Here is a 23,086-nt window from a genome sequence, read left to right as displayed (position 1 = left end):
AGTTTCATAAAGTATGGCAGATCTTTATTGCAAATCATGGCTTTTTGTTTTAATTAGTAGTGTCTCTGATGTTATTGGTATTTGTAGTCTTGCAGGAGCCTGGATAAGCACAGAGGCAAATGGACCATGTCAGCCATACCTCCTTGCTTTAGGATCCTCCCAGCAGGCCATCAGCAACTTCAAGGACAAGAAGCCTACCAGTAGTCCACCAGTAGTAATCTACCAGTAGTCTCAGTGAAACTAAATTCTAGGGGTTTCAAGCACTTGTATTTTTCCTTGTATAGAACAGGTGTTGCTCGTTTGATATGGAATACACTGTTATTTGAACACATCAGATATTTCTGATTAAGATGGGAGATTTGAGATGTCACAGGGAAAATAGAAGGATTAGTAGTAGCTCACAGCGTACACAGATTTGTGGTGGGGGCTGGAATGTTTGTTTAAACCCAAGTTGAATCTTCTACAGTGACTGCACAACAAAGTCCAGTATGTTATAAAAAAAAATAATGGATTGGATGATGAAAGAATTGGAATCAACAGACATCTGGAGGGAGATGGGAGTACCCGTCCGGTAAGGACTATACACATTACTCTTCTCCACATTCGACCTACTCAACAATAGACTTTTCTTATTTTTAGCAAAGGTGGGGGGCAGTGATACTGGTACAATAGATCTTTCCTATCATGCCCCAATCTTGAATCATGAAATCAATTGAGATATATAGTTTAAAAACACAAGAGGCAGTTTTATACCTTAAAACAAAGACATTACAAGGTGGGAGGAAGAAAGCAAAACTCGGCTTATAAACATAAAAGAAACAGGGAAACATCAATTATAAAATTAGAAATCCAAAAGACCAGAAGAGCTAGAATCTAAAATGCAGAAAATTCAAGAAAGTTTTGAAATATTTTATAAGGATTTATACTCCCAATCACTAGCACCAAATGATCTACAGATTGATCAATTCCTAGACTCCTTAAAATTGCCCAGAGTAACAGATTAACAAAATGAAAGACTAATACAGAAGGTCACTGCTGAGGAGTTGTATGTAGCCATTTCTAGATTAAAACCAGGACAATCTCCAGGACTGGCAGATATAACTCAGTGAGGGCTTGTTTGCCCAACAACTGTTAATGCCAAATTAATATAATGTGTGAAATTATGGGTCCAAAATATTAGTTTACAGTATGTAGTTGGAACATGACAAAATCTAAAATCTTGTAACTTATATGGGTCTACCAGAGCCCCCACTATTGAATGTTATTAATTATGAGCAAATCTAGAAATGCAAGACCACAATCTGACTTACACCTCTGTAAAGTAGATCATTTAATTTGAGGTCGTTTACCATTCCAAATACACATGGATAGTACCTTAGAGAGTGTATTCCAATATTTTAGGGAGGGGGAAAAGGTATCAAATAACTATAGAAATTCAGTCTAGGCAAATAGTTCATTTTTACCACTACGTTCCTGGCGTGCAGCACGATAGGCAAGGCCAATAGAGTGTATGAATTTTAATTTGTTTTAGTATACCAAATCTTTGAGGACCGTCATACTCACTGAGGGATACAAGTATACACCCAAATACCTAAAGTGGTCCACCACTGGAACATAAGTGGGTAGCATGCGTTGGTCTAACTGAAAATGTATGGGAAGAAGTGAAAATTTATCCAAGTTTATCTTGTGACCTGACATTTCAAAATCAATAAATAAACTAAGCAGAGGTGGAATTGATGATTTATCTAAAAAGAACAAAACATTGTTGCATCAAAGGAAATACGTTGGGATTTCTTTACTATAATGGGGGAGCTAGGCATAAAGTTTGTGCCACTGCTTGAGCTACGGGTTCCAGCGATATAGTGAAGAGGGGGTCTGACAAAGGGCACTCTTGACGTGTGTGCTTCAAATTTAAATTCAAGGGCAGATACTTGCGGGCTACGTCATTTCTGCCACAAAGCAAATGCAATAGAATCCTTTCACCACGATCACAAAACTCTGATCGTCCCCTGAACCCTGATAAAACACAATTCGATTCATTTACTCAATTGAGAGCCGAACTCATTGTGTAGTAAATAGGTGTTCAAGGCACACAGCCATAATTTGTAGTCATTTTTATCCCAAGAACAAATACTATCGTGGTCTGAGAAAGACATTGGGCAGATACTTATGTCTATCCCTGAAAGAACAGTGCAGTTTCTCTTGCGGAGAAAAAAAAAAATGTTGCTTAGTGCTCGGATCAAGATGCTGCCAGCAGTCGAAAAAGACAAAGACAAGGCGGTAATACATTGCTTAAGTTCTGAGCTGGCGGTCAGCTGACTGTGAGAAATATCACACCCTCATCTGTCTAAATGAAGATTAAGGAGTTAGTGGTGGGAGCGGATAGGAATACAAAGATTTGTTAGATAATCTAACAGAAAAGGGAAAAAATTGGGACTCCCCCTAAAGCAGTTTTCTGGCATTACAGTTACAAACCATGCGGGGGTCAGGGTGTCGATACTGCAGGGTTCGTCTGAGATACTATGAGTAACTACTTTTTAATACAAGCAAAGAAATGACTGAATAAAAGGCTATAAAATAGAGTAAATCAATTACCTACCCACTGTCCAGGTCACGAACCTGACTGGTGTAACTGGGAAGGGCCAGTCAGTCCTGAGCGGTGTCCAGAGCGTGCAGTAGTGCTCTTTCAGGGCCTCGCTGCATCGGGAAGAGAAGACTGGAGAACGATGGTCCAGAAGCTGCCTGGCAACATCCAGGACACGGGCACCTGGAAAACAGGAGACCATGAAGTTACTCTTTTGGCTCCGATACTTTTAAGTATTTTACAGAAGACTCTCCAACAGTGAGAACACTGAGGAGTTGTCCGCAGGTGAAGTCGAAGAACCGATAACCTCAAACCAGTTAGCAGAGGAAAAAGAGGAGACGAAAACCCTCTGTGTCCGCCATGCCAGCAGTGCTGGAATTAAGACTGACGTGTTGGAGAACTCCTCCTCCGTCTGTGGAGTTTGGATTGCCTCTACAACAGCAGCGGTCGGTCAAGCTTGACGACCTCCTTGCAGAGCGCCTGCAAGGCGTTCCTCCGAGCTCGCTACGTTTCTAGAGAGTAAACACATTCAGAAACAGCTACTAGAACAGCAGTTGATGTGATGTGCAGAACCCACCAAGGCCCCAACTATCGAGTTGATTTCAACAATTTTCTCCTCAAGTCCTTCACCATGATCCAATCGTCGCTCTGTATGGAGTGTACAGAGTCTGTTGGCACTGGAAAGGCTACTCGCACCATGGAATGACTCTGCCCAAAACCAAATTGGGGAATTAAATGTTCCAAGACCTTCGGACACTTGGATCCCTGTTCGGATAACCTGGATCCCTTTGATATGGAGTCCCATCTCCTCCAGTGTGTTCTAAATTCGTAAGGCAACCAATTGTAATAATTGGCTTACAGACACCTCGGGTACAGAGTCTCAGAGTCAGTAGAGCGCCTGAATTGACTCTGAGAACCCTGAGAATCAAAATATTCCAACACAATATCCTAGAATTTTCCAATTTAAAACAAATCTGGTTCCCGAGAAATTCCCAGTTCAGACAACTGTGAGAATGAAATGATCTTAAGGCAATGCACATCTTCGTCCTTCGAGTCCGGATCGCTGCAAAAAGTCAATGTGAAAATTAAAATATCAAAAGGGATCCGGGTTAAAGTAACCTGAAGGTCTAAGAATACGGCGTCCCGTCTTCTCCAGTTTATTCTAAATTCGTAAGGCAAGCGGTCTAATTAATTTACACAGTCACCTCGGGTACAGTGTCTCGGAGTCAGTAGAGCGCCTGAATTGACTCAGAATCACTCATTGGGATGTCGGCGGCCGCCTCTGTCGGTTTCTGATCCTGTCTCTAAAAACTCTGGACTCCAAAAATATTGGGATCTTTGTGGAACCTCAAACTGTGGTATTCGGATTTGCTTCTCCACAAATATATTCTCCTCTGCTTATATTGCTTGAATGTAAAGAACAAAACACTCCTAGCTTCAAAAATTGGGTGAACAACTTGATGCAGTTTATAGAATAATAAAAAAAATCGGATACTCTTTGGCTGGCTGCAGTGATGAATTTAATACTACTTGGCAGGTTGTCTTGACTTAAATAGACTTGATTAATCGGCTGGTTAACACCCGGTTTGAACTATTTCACTATTTACATTTACTCTCTTTTACCCTTTGCCTTCCCTTGGGCACTTGTATGTGCTTTATTATCATATTACCTGTATTTTTATTAAAGACTTTATAAAAGTTCAAATTTGACCCAAATGTGGCAAGGGTGTCTAAGGTGGGGGACCTCAGGGGGCTGTTTTCACAATTAGTGCTTTCTGTATGATACAAATGTGAATAAATAGACCTTAATTAAAAATGTAAGAAAAATAAATAAATAAATACAAGTCTCAGCTTTAGTCTTGAATCAACTCACACCAAGGACTTCCCTGGTTTAGACTGGTGGATGTTCTGTTCAGTGAATTTGTGGTACAGTAAACTAAATATAATGCTCACTGTTACCAGTGGATGGTACTCTCCTCGTTACTATTCTTTTTATCTGAAGAGGAGCTGCAAAGCCACAACCATTACAATGTAAAAGACCTGATCCAAGTTGGACCACCAGCAAATTATCACAGTACTTGTCTGAGTCAAAAGAACAACACTGGACTGCAGTCAAGCCTGTAACAATGTACTCAAAGGGTACAACTGATCAGGAACTGTGTTACAAGAACAGCTACTCTATGGCATGGTCTGTGATCAATATACACCTGTGAAAATATCTGAAGACAACAAAGGAAAAATTGCTCTTTCTAAGAAGCCTGCATGTCGAAAACATTCACATCATGAGAAAACCTGCAGCTAAGCTCAAGCTGGAGAAAATTAAGAGCTCTGTGTTTGGGATGGAAACAGGCGAGTTATGCTGTGGAATGCCATGTCCAATTTAAGAGCAAGTGGAGTGTTGGCAGTTTATTCAGGTGTGCTCTCATTAGTGCGACCTTACTGTGAGGGTCTTATTTTGGGGGGCTGTAGCTGTGGAAAGCAAAAATCCTTGAGATCCGGTTCGAATAAACCGATGGTAAGCACACTAACTTTTCCCTCCATTAAAATAGTTAGGAGTCATGGGGTCCACTCTGGCGTTTACTGAGGATTACTCGGGTGCTGTCTGTGAACTTCCTGAAAAATAAGAGTCTAATTGTAAAAGCTACGGAGCGATTCTTGGCTGATGTTACCTCCATACTGAACAGTAAAATATATTTGTTCAGTTACAGCAAGGGATTTTTAGGCATTGCTCAGTGAGAAGAGTACAAGCATGAGAACGTGGCACCTTCCTCACCACATCAAAATACAGCAGAGAAAAATCGGAGAACCCTATTTGATAGGGAAAGGTGTGTACTAGAATAGAGCAACTTGCCTAAAGAATTCTGGATGGGCTGTAATGACCACTGCAGTAATTCGCAACAGGGGCTTCAACAGCTGTTTGAAACTCTGTACAAAATGTTGACAGGACAAAAGCCTGAGAGAATGAAGCTAGAGTCAAAATGTTAAAGGGAGTCTTTGTAGGGTATGAAAGAACAAGAAAGAACATGAAAGTTGTTTTGTCAGATTCCAGAGGAGGTTCAAGAGTCTGCAACTGATGCTCAAGACACCACTTAAAACGAGAGAGACATAGTACATGCCATCCAAAGAGAGACAGGAAAGCACCTCAGTACTTAACTGACTGTGTCAGATATTGAAGATCAGACACTGACCAGAACTGACTACTGCTACAGGGTCTGTAACGTACCACAGAGCTGTAAGAGGCAAGGAGTTAAACAAAATCACAGTTTTAGGTTGACTCTGAAAGAGGAGAGGAGATCTCTCATTGAAAATGACAAATTTACTCTGACCCCCCCTCCCAGAAGCTGAACATGCAGTGGTGGGAAGGTGGGTCTATGATTAAAAACAGTGTAGATGGATCTGAAATGTACAAAGTCTGATATGTTGCTAAGGATTACAGTCAACCAATGGGAGTGGATTACATGGAGACATTTTCTCCAGCTGCAGTTATACACTCTTTGATGCAGATTACCACACAGTCCAACCTTCTGCTCCACCAGATGGACGTTACAACAGCCTACTTGAACGCTCCGATTAATTGCGAGATCTGCATGGAGCAAGCAGAGGGATTTGAAGGAAAGTCGAATACAGGTTAAAAGCTGGTCTGTGGACTGAATAAATCATTGTGTGATCTCAAACAGTCTGGAGGAACCTGAACATGTTGCATGATTATCTAGATGAAAATGGCTTTACACAGAACCCAGCTGACCATTGTGTCAGCAAGTATAGTAGACGATGATTACGCCAAAAGAGTCCTGGACACAGGCCCCTGAAAAAAAGGAGACTGCGGCGTTACTCTTTTCAATACTTTTAAGGGTTTTACAGTAGAATCTTCAACAGTGAGAACACTGGCCTCAAGGACGTAGCAGTCGGCCACGCTGACACCCCCAGGGTCTTTCCGGTGCGGGAGTGGAGATGACGCCCCTCTGTGTCCACCACACAGGTAGTGCTGGAAAAAAGACAGCCACGTCGATGGAGTTTAGACTGCCTCTACAACAGCAGCTGGATCTGCCGGTCAAGCTCGTTCCGGTCACCATGTTCAAGAGTAAACACCGACAAACACAAACGACAGTCAGTCGAGACAGTAACACAGGGAGCAGAGAGCACAACAGGACTACAACTGATAAAGAAGACAAAGCTAAAATGAAATACTATAAAGTAGGGATGTCGTCTTGTTCACAGCTACAAGTGATTGGTTTCAGAGTACATGTCTGGTCATTATATCACGATGCTAGCTACATTTTAATATCCAATTTCTATCTAAATTTGTTTGATCCATGACCAGATACGGAGTAAAACAAGAGTAAATACTGGTGATGCGTTTGATCGATGGAGACAGCTTAGAGCCCAGAAGGACTTCAAGACGGACGGCGAACTGGCCGATTTTCTCCTGAAAAGGTGAGCACTGATCTTCAGCTAAGCTTAGCTAACCTCAGCAAGATCATTTAGAACAACCACTAGCGGGGATGAGCATTTTAAGTCATTTAAACATTCGAGTGCTTGGATTTATATTTAGTGGTCCGAGTACAGCTAGGTTATCAAGATGATATTTGAGATGGCTAGTGCTAGGAAAAGCTATCCAGACTAGTGCTGGCTAACGCCAGAGGAATAGATGGGCCACAGCAGTTTACTCCCTCAACAGCAAAGAGCGTGACGGAATTATTTGCCAAATAAATCAAAAGTTTGACTATTTTGACTCAAATGTTTGTGATATGTTGAATGACTTCCAGTGTCCAAATCGAGTAACACTACTCATGCCCATTCCTAGCTACTAATGTGAGTGGTTTCTCCGTTGTAACTAATAAAATCCATATAGCTACACATTTACAAGAGATTACTCGGATTTGTGACTGAATCGGTGGATATGGTCAGATTTCACTTTCGTGATTTCATATTTTAGTAAAATGATGTGACTTTCCTGTGTACATGAGTTGATTATGGTATATATTTATTTTAGCTTTGAATGTCCAAGCACATCCAACCCTAGTTAGAGGCAGAAGAAGCACCTTTTCCAGTTTTGGGTCTTCAAGTGGAAGACTTTCAGACCGGTCTAGTATGTTTTCAAACCACATTGTGAATTATACATCCTTTTATCAACACAGAATTATAATATTGGTGGCCTACAAGTTCACAAATTTCATCTGTATAGAGAAGATCTAGCACATCTAGAAGAAGGGATTGCAGCTCTGGAGAGCTCCATGGATGCCTCTGAAGCTCTAGAGAATAGCAATAAGCAATATTTACCTCAACATGAGACACAAAAATAGCAGCAATCCACACCAATGCTGACAGTGTTTAATTCTTTATCATATAGTCTTCAGAATATGAGTGTCCAAGACAATGAAAACCTGAACAAGAATAAACCTGAGATCAATGACCTCAGGAACAGTGTGTAAGCTGTAAATCATTGTTTTGAGCACTGCTGGAGAAGTAAATGTACTTGTAATATGATTCCTGGGATTTACTAATCTCAAATTTGACAATTTTTATTGAGGAACAGATCAGGAAGAAAAGGAAAAGGTGACGACAGCCCAGATGAGGAATATGTTCCTTGTCTTTGTGTTATGACTGACAGGGGAAGGCCCAGACTAAGGTTACGTCGCCCTGATGAGCCCAGAGGTTTTGGCCTGCTTCTACCTGTCCCGCCACCAACAATGGAGGAACTCAAACCCAAGTCAAGGTTGGTAGGTTGAAGGTAGGTGGAAAACACCTGTTCATTGTGTTTTTACTTGGGCTACATTTAAAAAATAAAATAAAAACCCTCACACTTGAGGCTTGACCGTTTGCTGCACAGCTATAAACTGTCCTTTCTTTTCAACAGACTAATGAGCAACAATTCCCACCGGAGTAAGAGCTGCACGTCTCTCAAGTCACCTTATAGTCTGTTATATATTTTCTGTATTATATTTATTCATATCTGCTGGTGTACATTTTGTTTTGCATTACTTTAAAAATAAGGTCATTGCACTTGACTGGAGTATGTATACTAATGTGAGCATTTCTAGTATTGTTTATTATATACCATGTACAGCAATTAGCTGCACTACACTTTCTACTTAATCAAATCATGTTTAACCATCATTTTAAACAATGTGATAACCATTGTGATACTTTGTGTGTATGTAACCCTTATAAGCCCTTATTTCTCTGTGTTTAATAAAATTGGTCATTTTCATCTTGTCATTTTCCATCAACATGAAATGTAGTTGTGAAGTAGCTGGGTAGGGTTTCAAATAAATGAAAACTGAACAGCTGGAAGCCCTGATGTACTTGCGTCCAGAAGGTTTATATGGTAAGGCACCAGTGAGGGCACTTCATAATCGAGGTCTTCACCAGGCTGCAAGAAGGAGAAGCAGCAGACTACTGCTATTTGCGGGGGTGGTTCTGTTAAACTGAGCATGTTGTCGGGATCTGTAAATCAGTAACTCCAACTCTAGAGTGTATTTTAGGAGCAGTGTGCTTGATACTGCAGGGTTTGTCTGAGATACTATGAGGAATATTGATATTACTTTTCAATACAAACCAAGAAATTACAGAATAAATGGGTGTAATCAATTAAATCCTTCACCTGCCTACTATATTTACACTTACATTTAAGGCATTTAGATATATTATATACTGTTACATGCTCTAGATATTTAGGGGGAAATGGGAAGATGGAGAAACCTCTTCCTCAGTGTCAAATACAAGGCAAATGGGATGTCTAAGGAATTTCAGTTTTGGTCCTTTTCCAAGTACAACTGTACAGGGGATCAAATTCAGGTTAAAAGTTCTGAGGCAACTCACAGGTTAGCTTTTCCAAACGTAATCATTTGGCAATCTGCTTCAACCACATTCCTTCTGGAAGGAATATCTGATTTTGACCAGAATAACAATACACTTTAACTAGACAAAATAGAATATGTAAAATACTGATGGTGTCATCTTCCAGTGAGGAATCTACAGCATTTAAGAGATACAGAGAACAGAATAAACTCCTGCCATGAATAAACTAGAAAAATCCTCGATGCCCCTTAATGTCCAATTACTAAGCTCAATGTCCCCAAGCTGAAAGGGTAGATCTGGATTCAAGGAGAGTGGTGATCATATAGAGATACAATTAGGGAATTATGTTATATATTTTCTAGCATCTCTCCAAGAAAGCAACATATCGCACACTACAAAGTTATCAGAGAGAGACGGTATTTTGTCAAAATTATAAATAAATGGTAGGGAAGTTGGAGATCTAGGATGACGTGATGAAGTCAGTGTTAGCTGACTCATCCCCAGGCCATACACAGTAGACTTGTGACTCTGACAAGTGACCTACCTGGTGATCCTGGAGGAATGAAGGGGGCTGGTGAGTGGGTCTTCTAGGAGCCGGCAGGATCCACGGTTAATCTAGAAGGAGGAAAACACACAAGCAATAACCCTAGAAGTGTGGTTCAGGTCAGGGGTAATTGTTATCCCAAGGTATCTAAAGCCAGTTTTTGTCAACTGCAATGGTAGATTTAGTTTAATATAATTCAGGACATTCAGCTGAATAGCTGTAGACCTGCCAAAATTGATTTTATAGCCAGACAGCACACTATAATTAGTGATGAAGTTTCTGATTTCAGGAACAGAGGTCACTGGATTCTTTAAATATAGAAGTATATCGTCTGCAAATAATGAGATACGATGGTCCGCTTCTCCCACTAAAACTCCTGATATAATGAACCTAGATGTAAATGTATTCAGCAAGGAGTTCTATTACTAGGGCAAAATGCAATGCTGAAAGAGAGTAGCCTTGTCTGCGGTGTCTTCCAATTGGCACAACATCAGAGATAAGATTGTTTGCATTAATACAGGCTGAGGGGTCTAAATACAACAATTTAACTATATTTATAAAATTAATCCCCAATACGATTTTCTCCAGTAGTGCAAAAAGAAAGTTCCATTCAACCCTGCTGAACACTTTCTCAGCATCTAAGGAAACAATTAAAAGTAGGGTCTTTTCTTTTGGTAAGAAGATTTATAAATATTAAAGGTGGCGAATGTTATCGGATCCATATCTGGATTTAATGATTCCATGTCGGCGAGACAGCGCTTTAGTTAGAATTGTTTCATCTACATTAAGTAGACTAATGGGTCGATAGGAAGCACATTCTGTTGGGTTTTTGTGCTTTAACAGTAGAGCATTTCAATTTTCTTCAGAATTATTATTAATCATGTGCATAAAAATGGGGTATAAATCTGACCAAAACTTCTTGTAAAATTCGACTGGATAGCCATCAGGGCCAGGTGCTTTTCCAGAGGGCATGGCCCTGATAGCATCCCAGATCTCCTCTGGTGTAAAGGGGGCATTCAAAAGAGTCTGATCAACTTCTGAGACTCTAGGGAGAATAATGTTACCCAAGCAATTTGATCTATCTAAAATGTGAACTGCTGCAGTCTGAAGTGTAAAGTGATATTAAAAAGTTACAGAAAGGATCATTAATTATGCGAAGGTCATAAGAAAACTCTCCAGAGGAGTTTAAATAGCTTTTATAGATCATTCAGTCTGTTGTAATTAAGATGGTGAGCTAATAAACAACTGGGTTTATTTCTGTTTAGAAAAAAGTAATAACTTAGAAATATGAGGAGTGTATTCAAGTTTTAATTTAGCATTTACTAGCAGAGACCAATCTGTAACAGACTGTGTGTGTTCTAGTTGCAGCTTCTCAACTTCCAAATTCCAAGTTCTTTCTGAAGAGACGCAGAAGATCAAATGACCTTGCAAAGTGTCTTTGACGGCATCCCATTTAACTGCACTAGTAACTGGAGAGTTGCAGTTGTCTTGCCAATAATGTTATTCTCTTTAACATGGAAACAAAAGCTTCTTTATTTAGTAAATGTGTTAAATCTCCACTGAGGAGTTTTTAATGCTGTTAAATTTACCATTACATCCAAATACACTGGACTGTGGTCAGATAAAACCAATTTGACAGACCTTCAACATATTTATACAGTTAGTAGGAATAAGAAAGTAATCCAGTATTGAATAGGAGCCATGGGAATGAGAGGAAAATGTAGAATCCCTAGTCATGGGATGTAGTTCTCTCCAGATATCTACAAGGCCTGACTGCATGATCAAATGTCAAAGAACTTTACAATTAACCATATGGAGTGAAGAAGACTTGTTCAGACCTTCTGCATTTTCCGGCACACCAACAATTTAAGGAACTCCACCATTTTGAACCTTCAGCCACCAAGTTTTCAACCTCTTCCAAATCTGCCTTCTGTGGCGGTACCTCGTGTCACTAAAGTGGATAATGAAGCCTCCACCGAGGAGACAGCCTGCAATATCTTGAAGACAGCCCTCCATATTATCCTAAAATCAGCTGATAGATCCGAGTTCAGCATGAAGAATGGCCATGTTTGGTTGAGTATTAGCAGGAATGCTAGCTTCATCCCCCTCAGCGGATTCCAGAACTTGTTTTCTTGTCTTTAAGTCTCTGGGACTGCGTAGATAAAGAAATGGGAAAATCTTTATCCCCAGAAGTATCAGTCATAGGTATATCAAAAGTGGGTAAAAGTCTAAGCAGCCATCTCTGACCCGGTCACGTTTTTAAAGCAAATTCTTTTTTTTGAGAACAAATGTTTATTAACTATTTTAAAATGTATGCAGAAAGGTGCCAAGCTTACCTAAGGAGCACAAATCAAAAGCTGGAGATTGGAAAAGCTGCATATGTAATCATCTTAATGATGTCAGATAAAATTAGAAATAGAAATTTAGATAAAAGTAGAAATATCCAGTGGATTATTTGGTGATCAGGATTCCTCAAAGATAAATCGATAATTTCCCATGCATGATCCTCAAAACATAAAGACTCAAGATCCTTTGACCACACATAGTCCAACCCGTTGTTAGAAATCCGGCGTCCAGGAGACAGATTCAGGAGTCAGGAGACTGGATCTTCAGTGTTGATGAGTTTATTGATACACACAGAGATGTACAACTCGATCGGTCACGGTCAACCCAGTCTGATTAGGGGTATTTTGAGAGGGCCTTATATACATTGGAAATTGTGGGCGGAGAAAGGTTGATGAAGAGGAGTTTAAGGAGGGGTAGGAGGGGGGTGAAGGGTAGGTCACTTGGAATATCAACAATAGAGGGTCATAGTTATCACTTTAAAGAGGGGTAGGAGGTGGGTGAAGTTGAGGGGGGGTTGATGGTATACAAAGAGAGAGAGTGACCACTTTAGGCCGGCAGACAAAGGGTAACAAAAGGTGAGACAAAGGATTAAGAGAACCATTTGATAACAAGTTGAAACCACATGAAAGTAATGTTAGAAAAGACCATATTTTCTCTCAATTCCCCCTTTGATTCTCCCTCATGGAGAACAATATTAAGACTACTAAGTACAATACATATGTACAATAAGAAGTCGAAAACAAAAACAAACAAAAACAAAATAAAAGGCAATAACTATACAAAAACAGGGCAGTGCCTATTTCTATATTATTATGCTAAAGAATGTCACATTGAAGTTGTCCACGGCTGCAACTTCCTGAAAAATACCATAGAGAGTTTTCTTCTGTGTCTGTGAGCAGTCACAGTGTGTGTCCAAGTTATGTTTGTGAACATCAGTCGATGGTAGATCATCCAAGTAGTCCAGTGGTCAGCTGGTTCTTCAATCTGAAGCTTGGGTGCAATGTGTAAACTATTCTTGCCATTCTCAATGAACAGGAGCACTGTCTGGCTCCAACTGATCTGTAACACAGAAGTAACATTGCGCAGTAAACCGTTCATTGTTGTTGGGAATTTTTCAGCATTAGTATACCTGCTCATCCCCACTATCTGTCCCTCAGAGGAGGCTGCTATGGTAATGCATAGTGTGTTGAAAGTCTTCACCAAAGGGTTGGCCCCTATGGCATAAAAACCATAGTTCTTCCCTGAGGCTCTGTGCATTACCCACCTCTTCTCTTTACTGACCCTATTATTTCGTTCTGATGAGCAGATACAACCTTACAGTAAGAAACATGAATAACTGTTTCCTTTACATTTCACTGCTGAATCAGTGATTAGCATAACCTGAAATGGGCCACCCCATCTGAGTTCTAAGGACTGTTCGTCACTGTTCCCTCACCAAGATCCATTGACCTTTCAGCAAGTAGCACAGTTTTGGCCAACTAATCTTGTTAGTTCTGAAAACATTTCTGCAACACTAGTGTAACCAGGTAGTGTGATGCTAGTGTCACATCATCTGTAGAAAATTTCACACCATTATTTAGCCATATCTATTATTCCACAGATCAGTGGTGCACTCTAGTGTTCACTCTAAATCTACAATAGGGCCATGTTGCCCAGGGTTATCTTTAAGCAGATCGTATAGTGTTTTTTAAAAATGTAGCATTACTTACAAGGCCTAAGAAAGCTTGGCAATTAGTGCACTGTGCTTGGCAGTGACATTGCGATAACTGCAGCTTCTCTACAAGGCACAATTCCTCTAGAACCCTGGGTAACAAATTGTCCAGAATATGTACACCAGCACAACACAACTGAACTGTGTCAGGACTGACTTTATGTCCCTTGCTTACATAAAAAACAACAACAACAGTAAGTGCATTTATGCATTTGATATGCATTTTCTCATTTACACTACTTGGGTGTCATTAACATGCTACAGTAAGTATGGTGAGTTCAATTCTGTGGACAGTTTAGTTTAAACCACAGCAGGAGGAACTGTTGCTGTCCCTATGACTCTCTGTATTCCATTGAATATCAGAAACAACTGCTCTGTGACTCCCTGCAAGGTCCTTAACGTCAAAGACAATTGCTCTTGTGAAATCCCTGCTGGGCTTCCCTGTGAAAACCCCCCAGAAGAATTGCCCACTAGGTTGTCTCTCAACCTTGCACCCATATTGTGGCTATCTGCCTGCTTTTTGCGACATACTCTAGAAAAGTGACCAATTTGATGACAGTAATGACATTGTTTCTTCTGAATAGAGAACCTCTTGCTTGCATCGGAGTTAGAGCTAGTCTCTGTGAGGACATGGATTGATGCTGGAACATGGCATGGTTCTAGATCAATGTCCAATCGGTCAAGTTCATTCTTAAGGTCACTCCACTTAGTTTGCTGCCAATTTGGAACAGCAGTCACCAGAGCTTGTTTTAGATCTGTCCGTAGTGACTCAACCAGCTGTCCAAAATGGGGACCATCAGTTGTACTGTCAATGTTATCACCATTGTATTGATGAATACCTGAGTGACGCAAAAAGACTCTTTCAAACCTCTCACAGAAGTCTGCTGCAGACTCTCCCTTTCTTTGTCTACATTTGGTTATCTGTGTCCAGTCAGTTGCTTTATGGCATTGACAGCTAATCCAATCATTGAAAGCTTTCCATCCCCCTTCAAGGTTCTGGCCATTGTTACCCATAGCATTTAACACCTTTTTAGCAAGCTGTCTACTGTCTGCAATGTTAAGTACCTGGCTTGCTATAGCTACAGCATCATTGGGGTGCAGAGAGCAGAGATACCTTTTCTTATGCATGAGGTCAATGAAATCAAGCCCCATTTTCCTTGGATGCTTAAACTCCTTGGACAACTTGTCCAAAGTATCTGCATCTAAAGGAACATGACCAATTTCTACACTGGTTTCAGTACCTCGGCATTTTGCGTGATTAAGTACTTCAGAAGATACAATGGTTACAGGTCTCATCTGAACTCGCCTTGCACTAGCATGTTCAGAACCCTCGTCAGAAGATGAAGATTCTGATCCATCAGAATGAACAGTCTCATTGCCTTTGTCGTTTACAGATAATTCAGGATACAGCCTTACTGTTACTTGAGAATCTCCATCCTGTGTAACATGGCTGACCTGCTGGAGGGGCAACAGAAGGACACTGGCACCTTGATTTAGTTTTACAACTAGCATGCTGCTGTTCAACTTCTGTCAGGTTTTGCTGAAGTGTCTTACATGTTCTATTGGCATTTATGGTAGCTGTTTTATGCCGTCTGCATTCACTAATTAGTTCTAAGATCTTTCCCTGAGCTTCCTTTAACTCATCTTCCATAGACTTTAACTTGCATTTCCAGTATTGCTTAATTACAAAAAGACACTTCTTCACTGAGTCATGCTTAAGGCCATAACCTAAAGCTACCTTACACTCAGCAAAAGTCCATTCTCTATCAGCAGAGAAACCTTTGGAGGAAAAGTACTGAGTTATCTTTTGCTCATTAATATGTTTCTTCACTATGCCATTGATTACCTTTTCAAAATCAGAATCAGTCCACTGAGGCATTTCAGTCCCTCCCTTAACTAAGGTGCTGCTTTTATAGTTAAGAGGCTTCCATGAGTCTTTACCAAGATTCTGAGTATGTTGGCCTTTTCTGGACATGGTGAGAAAACAGGAGAACAAAACCAAGTTTTCTTCTTATTAACTAAACTATAGAAAAACACAACTCATCAGTAACAAACAAACCTCTCTCTGTTCAGAGAGGATTCTGGTTACAAACGTTACGTTTAACAGTAACAAAACAAACTTCTCTCCTTTAGAGAGGATAACAGCCACAAAACACTAGGTTTCTATCAGTGACAAACAACAAAACTTCCCTCATAAACAGAGAGGATAACAGCCACAAAACACTAGGTTTCTATCAGTGACAAACAACCAAACTTCCCTCAAAAACAGAGAGGATAACAGCCACAAAACACTAGGTTTCTATCAGTGACAAACAACAAAACTTCTCTTCTTTCAGAGAGGCTAACAATTACTGACTCCTCTGTCTAAGGAAACCAGAATTTCTCTTCGATTCGAAATGGCATTTACTCACCAAGAAGATTTCAGTAGGCCATCCGGGTCACGGCACCAAATTGTTAGAAATCCGGCGTCCAGGAGACAGATTCAGGAGTCAGGAGACTGGATCTTCAGTGTTGATGAGTTTATTGGTACACACAGAGATGTACAACTCGATCGGTCACGGTCAACCCAGTCTGATTAGGGGTATTTTGAGAGGGCCTTATATACATTGGAAATTGTGGGAGGAGAAAGGTTGATGAAGAGGAGTTTAAGGAGGGGTAGGAGGGGGATGAAGGGTAGGTCACTTGGAGTATCAACAATAGGGGGTCATAGTTATGACTTTAAAGAGGGGTAGGAGGTGGGTGAAGTTGAGGGCACTTGGAGTGTCAACAATAGAGGGTGATAGTTATCACTTTAAAGAGGGGTAGGAGGTGGGTGAAGTTGAGGGGGGGGGTTTATGGTATACAAAGAGAGTGAGTGACCACTTTAGGCCGGCAGACAAAGGGTAACAAAAGATGAGACAAAGGATTAAGATAACCATTTGATAACAAGTTGAAACCACATGAAAGTAATGTTAGAAAAGACCATATTTTCTCTCACCTGACATTTCAAAATCAATAAATAAACTAAGCAGAGGTGGAATTGATGATTTATCTAAAAAGAACAAAACATTGTTGCATCAAAGGAAATATGTTGGGATTTCTTTACTATAATGGGGGAGCTAGGCATAAAGTTTGTGCCACTGCTTGAGCTACGGGTTCCAGCGATATAGTGAAGAGGGGGTCTGACAAAGGGCACTCTTGACGTGTGTGCTTCAAATTTAAATTCAAGGGCAGATACTTGCGGGCTACGTCATTTCTGCCACAAAGCAAATGCAATAGAATTCTTTCACCGCTGCCCACAAAACTCTGATCGTCCCCTGAACCCTGATAAAACACAATTCGATTCATTTACTCAATTGAGAGCCGAACTCATTGTGTAGTAAATAGGTGTTCAAGGCACACAGCCATAATTTGTAGTCATTTCTATCCCAGTAACAAATACTATCGTGGTCTGAGAAAGACATTGGGCAGATACTTATGTCTATCCCTGAAAGAACAGTGCAGTTTCTCTTGCGGAGAAAAAAAAAATGTTGCTTAGTGCTCTGATCAAGATGCTGCCAGCAGTCGAAAAAAGACAAAGACAAGGCGGTAATACATTGCTTAAGTTCTGAGCTAGCGGTCAGCTGACTGTGAGAAATATCACACCCTCATCTGTCTAAATGAAGATTAAGGAGTTAGTGGTGGGAGCGGATATGAATACAAAGATTTGTTAGATAATCTAACAGAAAAGGGAAAAAATTGGGACTCCCCCTAAAGCAGTTTTCTGGCATTACAGTTACAAACCATGTGGGGGACAGGGTGTCGATACTGCAGGGTTCGTCTGAGATACTATGAGTAACTACTTTTTAATACAAGCAAAGAAATGACTGAATAAAAGGCTATAAAATCGAGTAAATCAATTACCTACCCACTGTCCAGGTCACGAACCTGACTGGTGTAACTGGGAAGGGCCAGTCAGTCCTGAGCGGTGTCCAGAAGCGTGCAGTAGTGCTCTTTCAGGGCCTCGCTGCATCGGGAAGAGAAGACTGGAGAACGATGGTCCAGAAGCTGCCTGGCAACATCCAGGACACGGGCACCTGGAAAACAGGAGACCATGAAGTTACTCTTTTGGCTCCGATACTTTTAAGTATTTTACAGAAGACTCTCCAACAGTGAGAACACTGAGGAGTTGTCCGCAGGTGAAGTCGAAGAACCGATAACCTCAAACCAGTTAGCAGAGGAAAAAGAGGAGACGAAAACCCTCTGTGTCCGCCATGCCGGCAGTGCTGGAATTAAGACTGACGTGTTGGAGAACTCCTCCTCCGTCTGTGGAGTTTGGATTGCCTCTACAACAGCAGCGGTCGGTCAAGCTTGACGACCTCCTTGCAGAGCGCCTGCAAGGCGTTCCTCCGAGCTCGCTACGTTTCTAGAGAGTAAACACATTCAGAAACAGCTACTAGAACAGCAGTTGATGTGATGTGCAGAACCCACCAAGGCCCCAACTATCGAGTTGATTTCAACAATTTTCTCCTCAAGTCCTTCACTATGATCCAATCGTCACTCTGTATGGAGTGTACAGAGTCTGTTGGCACTGGAAAGGCTACTCGCACCATGGAATGACTCTGCCCAAAACCAAATTGGAGAATTAAATGTTCCAAGACATTCGGACACTTGGATCCCTGTTCGGATAACCTGGATCCCTTTGATATGGAGTCCCATCTCCTCCAGTGTGTTCTAAATTCGTAAGGCAACCAATTGTAATAAATGGCTTACAGACACCTCGGGTACAGAGTCTCAGAGTCAGTAGAGTGCCTGAATTGACTCTGAGAACCCTGAGAATCAAAATATTCCAACACAATATCCTAGAATTTTCTAATTTAAAACAAATCTGGTTCCCGAGAAATTCCCAGTTCAGACAACTGTGAGACTGAAATGATCTTAAGGCAATGCACATCTTCGTCCTTCGAGCCCGGATCGCTGCAAAAAGTCAATGGCCTAAAACAAATGTGAAAATTAAAATATCCAAAGGGTTTTGGGTTAAAGAAACCCGAAGGTCTAAGAATATAGCGTCCCGTCTCCTCCAGTTTATTCTAAATTCGTAAGGCAAGCGGACCAATTAATTTACACAGTCACCTCGGGTACAGAGTCTCGGAGTCAGTAGAGCGCCTGAATTGACTCAGAATCACTCATTGGGATGTCGGCGGTTTCTGATCCGGTCTCTGAAAACTCTGGACTATTGGAATATTGGGATCTTTGTGGAACCTCAAACTGTGGTATTCGGATTTGCTTCTCCACAAATATATTCTCCTCTGTTTATATTGCTTGAATGTAAAGAACAAAACACCCCTAGCTTCAAAAATTGGGTGAACAACTTGATGCAGTTTATAGAATAATAAAAAAAATCGGATACTCTTTGGCTGGCTGCAGTGATGAATTTAATACTACTTGGCAGGTTGTCTTGACTTAAATAGACTTGATTAATCGGCTGGTTAACACCCGGTTTGAACTATTTCACTATTTACATTTACTCTCTTTTACCCTTTGCCTTCCCTTGGGCACTTGTATGTGCTTTATTATCATATTACCTGTATTTTTATTAAAGACTTTATAAAAGTTCAAATTTGACCCAAATGTGGCAAGGGTGTCTAAGGTGGGGGACCTCAGGGGGCTGTTTTCACAATTAGTGCTTTCTGTATGATACAAATGTGAATAAATAGACCTTAATTAAAAATGTAAGAAAAATAAATAAATAAATACAAGTCTCAGCTTTAGTCTTGAATCAACTCACACCAAGGACTTCCCTGGTTTAGACTGGTGGATGTTCTGTTCAGTGAATTTGTGGTACAGTAAACTAAATATAATGCTCACTGTTACCAGTGGATGGTGCTCTCCTCATTACTATTCTTTTTATCTGAAGAGGAGCTGCAAAGCCACAACCATTACAATGTGTAAAAGACCTGATCCAAGTTGGACCACCAGTAAATTATCACAGTACTTGTCTGAGTCAAAAGAACAACACTAGACTGCAGTCAAGCCTGTAACAATGTACTCAAAGGGTACAACTGATCAGGAACTGTGTTACAAGAACAGCTACTCTATGGCATGGTCTGTGATCAATATACACCTGTGAAAATATCTGAAGACAACAAGGGAAAAATTGCTCTTTCTAAGAAGCCTGCATGTTGAAAACGTTCACGTCATGAGAAAACCTGCAGCTAAGCTCAAGCTGGAGAAAATTAAGAGCTCTGTGTTTGGAATGGAAACAGGCGAGTTATGCTGTGGAATGCCATGTGCAATTTAAGAGAAAGTGGAGTGTTGGCAGTTTATTCAGGTGTGCTCTCATTAGTGCGACCTTACTGTGAGGGTCTTATTTTGGGGGGCTGTAGCTGTGGAAAGCAAAAATCCTTGAGATCCGGTTCGAATAAACCGATGGTAAGCACACTAACTTTTCCCTCCATTAAAATAGTTAGGAGTCATGGGGTCCACTCTGGCGTTTACTGAGGATTACTCGGGTGCAGTCTGTGAACTTCCTGAAAAATAAGAGTCTAATTGTAAAAGCTACGGAGCGATTCTTGGCTGATGTTACCTCCATACTGAACAGTAAAATATATTTGTTCAGTTACAGCAAGGGATTTTTAGGCATTGCTCAGTGAGAAGAGTACAAGCATGAGAACGTGGCACCTTCCTCACCCCATCAAAATACAGCAGAGAAAAACCGGAGAACCCTATTTGATAGGAAAAGGTGTGTACTAGAATAGAGCAACTTGCCTAAAGAATTCTGGATGGGCTGTAATGACCACTGCAGTAATTCGCAACAGGGGCTTCAACAGCTGTTTGAAACTCTGTACAAAATGTTGACAGGACAAAAGCCTGAGAGAATGAAGCTAGAGTCAAAATGTTAAAGGGAGTCTTTGTAGGGTATGAAAGAACAAGAAAGAACATGAAAGTTGTTTTGTCAGATTCCAGAGGAGGTTCAAGAGTCTGCAACTGATGCTCAAGACACCACTTAAAACGAGAGAGAGAGAGAGACATAGTACATGCCATCCAAAGAGAGACAGGAAAGCACCTCAGTACTTAACTGACTGTCAGATATTGAAGATCAGACACTGACCAGAACTGACTACTGCTACAGGGTCTGTAATGTACCACAGAGCTTTAAGAGGCAAGGAGTTCAACAAAATCGCAGTTTTGGGTTGACTCTGAAAGAGAGGAGATCTCTCATTGAAAATGACAAATTTACTCTGACCCCCCCTCCCAGAAGCTGAACATGCAGTGGTGGGAAGGTGGGTCTATGATTAAAAACAGTGTAGATGGATCTGAAATGTACAAAGTCTGATATGTTGCTAAGGATTACAGTCAACCAATGGGAGTGGATTACATGGAGACATTTTCTCCAGCTGCAGTTATACACTCTTTGATGCAGATTACCACACAGTCCAACCTTCTGCTCCACCAGATGGACGTTACAACAGCCTACTTGAACGCTCTGATTAATTGCGAGATCTGCATGGAGCAAGCAGAGGGATTTGAAGGAAAGTCAAATACAGGTGAAAAGCTTGTCTGTGGACTGAATAAATCATTGTGTGATCTCAAACAGTCTGGAGGAACCTGAACATGTTGCATGATTATCTAGATGAAAATGGCTTTACACAGAACCCAGCTGACCATTGTGTCAGCAAGTATAGTAGACAATGATTACGCCGAAAGAGTCCTGGACACAGGCCCCTGAAAAACAGGAGACTTCGGCGTTACTCTTTTCGATACTTTTAAGGGTTTTACAGTAGAATCTTCAACAGTGAGAACACTGGCCTCAAGGACGTAGCAGTCGGCCACGCTGACACCCCCAGGGTCTTTCCGGTGCGGGAGTGGAGACGACGCCCCTCTGTGTCCACCACACAGGTAGTGCTGGAAGAAAGACAGCCACGTCGATGGAGTTTAGACTGCCTCTACAACAGCAGCTGGATCTGCCAGTCAAGCTCGTTCCGGTCACCATGTTCAAGAGTAAACACAGAAAACACAAACGACAGTCAGTGAGACAGTAACACAGGGAGCAGAGAGCACAACAGGACTACAACTGATAAAGAAGACAAAGCTAAAATGAAATACTATAAAGTAGGGATGTCGTCTTGTTCACAGCTACAAGTGATTGGTTTCAGAGTACATGTCTGGTCATTATATCACGATGCTAGCTACATTTTAATATCCAATTTCTATCTAAATTTGTTTGATCCATGACCAGATACGGAGTAAAACAAGAGTAAATACTGGTGATGCGTCTGATCAATGGAGACAGCTTAGAGCCCAGAAGGACTTCAAGACGGACGGCGAAGTGGCCGATTTTCTCCTGAACAGGTGAGCACTGATCTTCAGCTAAGCTTAGCTAACCTCAGCAAGATCATTTAGAACAACCACTAGTGGGGATGAGCATTTTAAGTCATTTAAACATTCGAGTGCTTGGATTTATATTTAGTGGTCCGATTACAGCTGGGTTATCAAGATGATATTTGAGATGGCTAGTGCTAGGAAAAGCTATCCAGACTAGTGCTGGCTAACGCTAGAGAAGCAGATGGGCCACAGCAGTTTACTCCCTCAGCACCAAAGAGCGTGACAGATTTTTTTGCCAAATAAATCAAAAGTTTGACTATTTTGACTCAAATGTTTGTGAGATATGTTGAATGACTTCTAGTGTCCAAGTCGAGTAACACTACTCATGCCCATTCCTAGCTACTAACGTGAGTGGTTTCTCCGTTGTAACTAATAAAATCCATATAGCTACACATTTACAAGAGATTACTCGGATTTGTGACTGAATCGGTGGATATGGTCAGATTTCACTTTCGTGATTTCATATTTTAGTAAAATGATGTGACTTTCCTGTGTACATGAGTTGATTATGGTATATATTTTTTTTAGCTTTGAATGTCCAAGCACGTCCAACCCTAGTTAGAGGCAGAAGATTAAGCACCTTTTCCAGTTTTGGGTGTTCAGGTGGAAGACTTTCAGACCGGTCTAGTATGTTTTCATCCTTTCATCAGTTCAAAATTATAATATTGGTGGCGTACAAGTTCACAAATTTCATCTGTATAGAGAAGATCTAGCACATCTAGAAGAAGGGATTGCAGCTCTGGAGAGCACCACGGAT

Source organism: Salminus brasiliensis, chromosome 16 (assembly GCF_030463535.1).
Source record: "Salminus brasiliensis chromosome 16, fSalBra1.hap2, whole genome shotgun sequence".
Classification (NCBI taxonomy): Eukaryota; Metazoa; Chordata; class Actinopteri; order Characiformes; family Bryconidae; genus Salminus; species Salminus brasiliensis.
Note: the sequence above shows the minus strand (reverse complement) of the source record.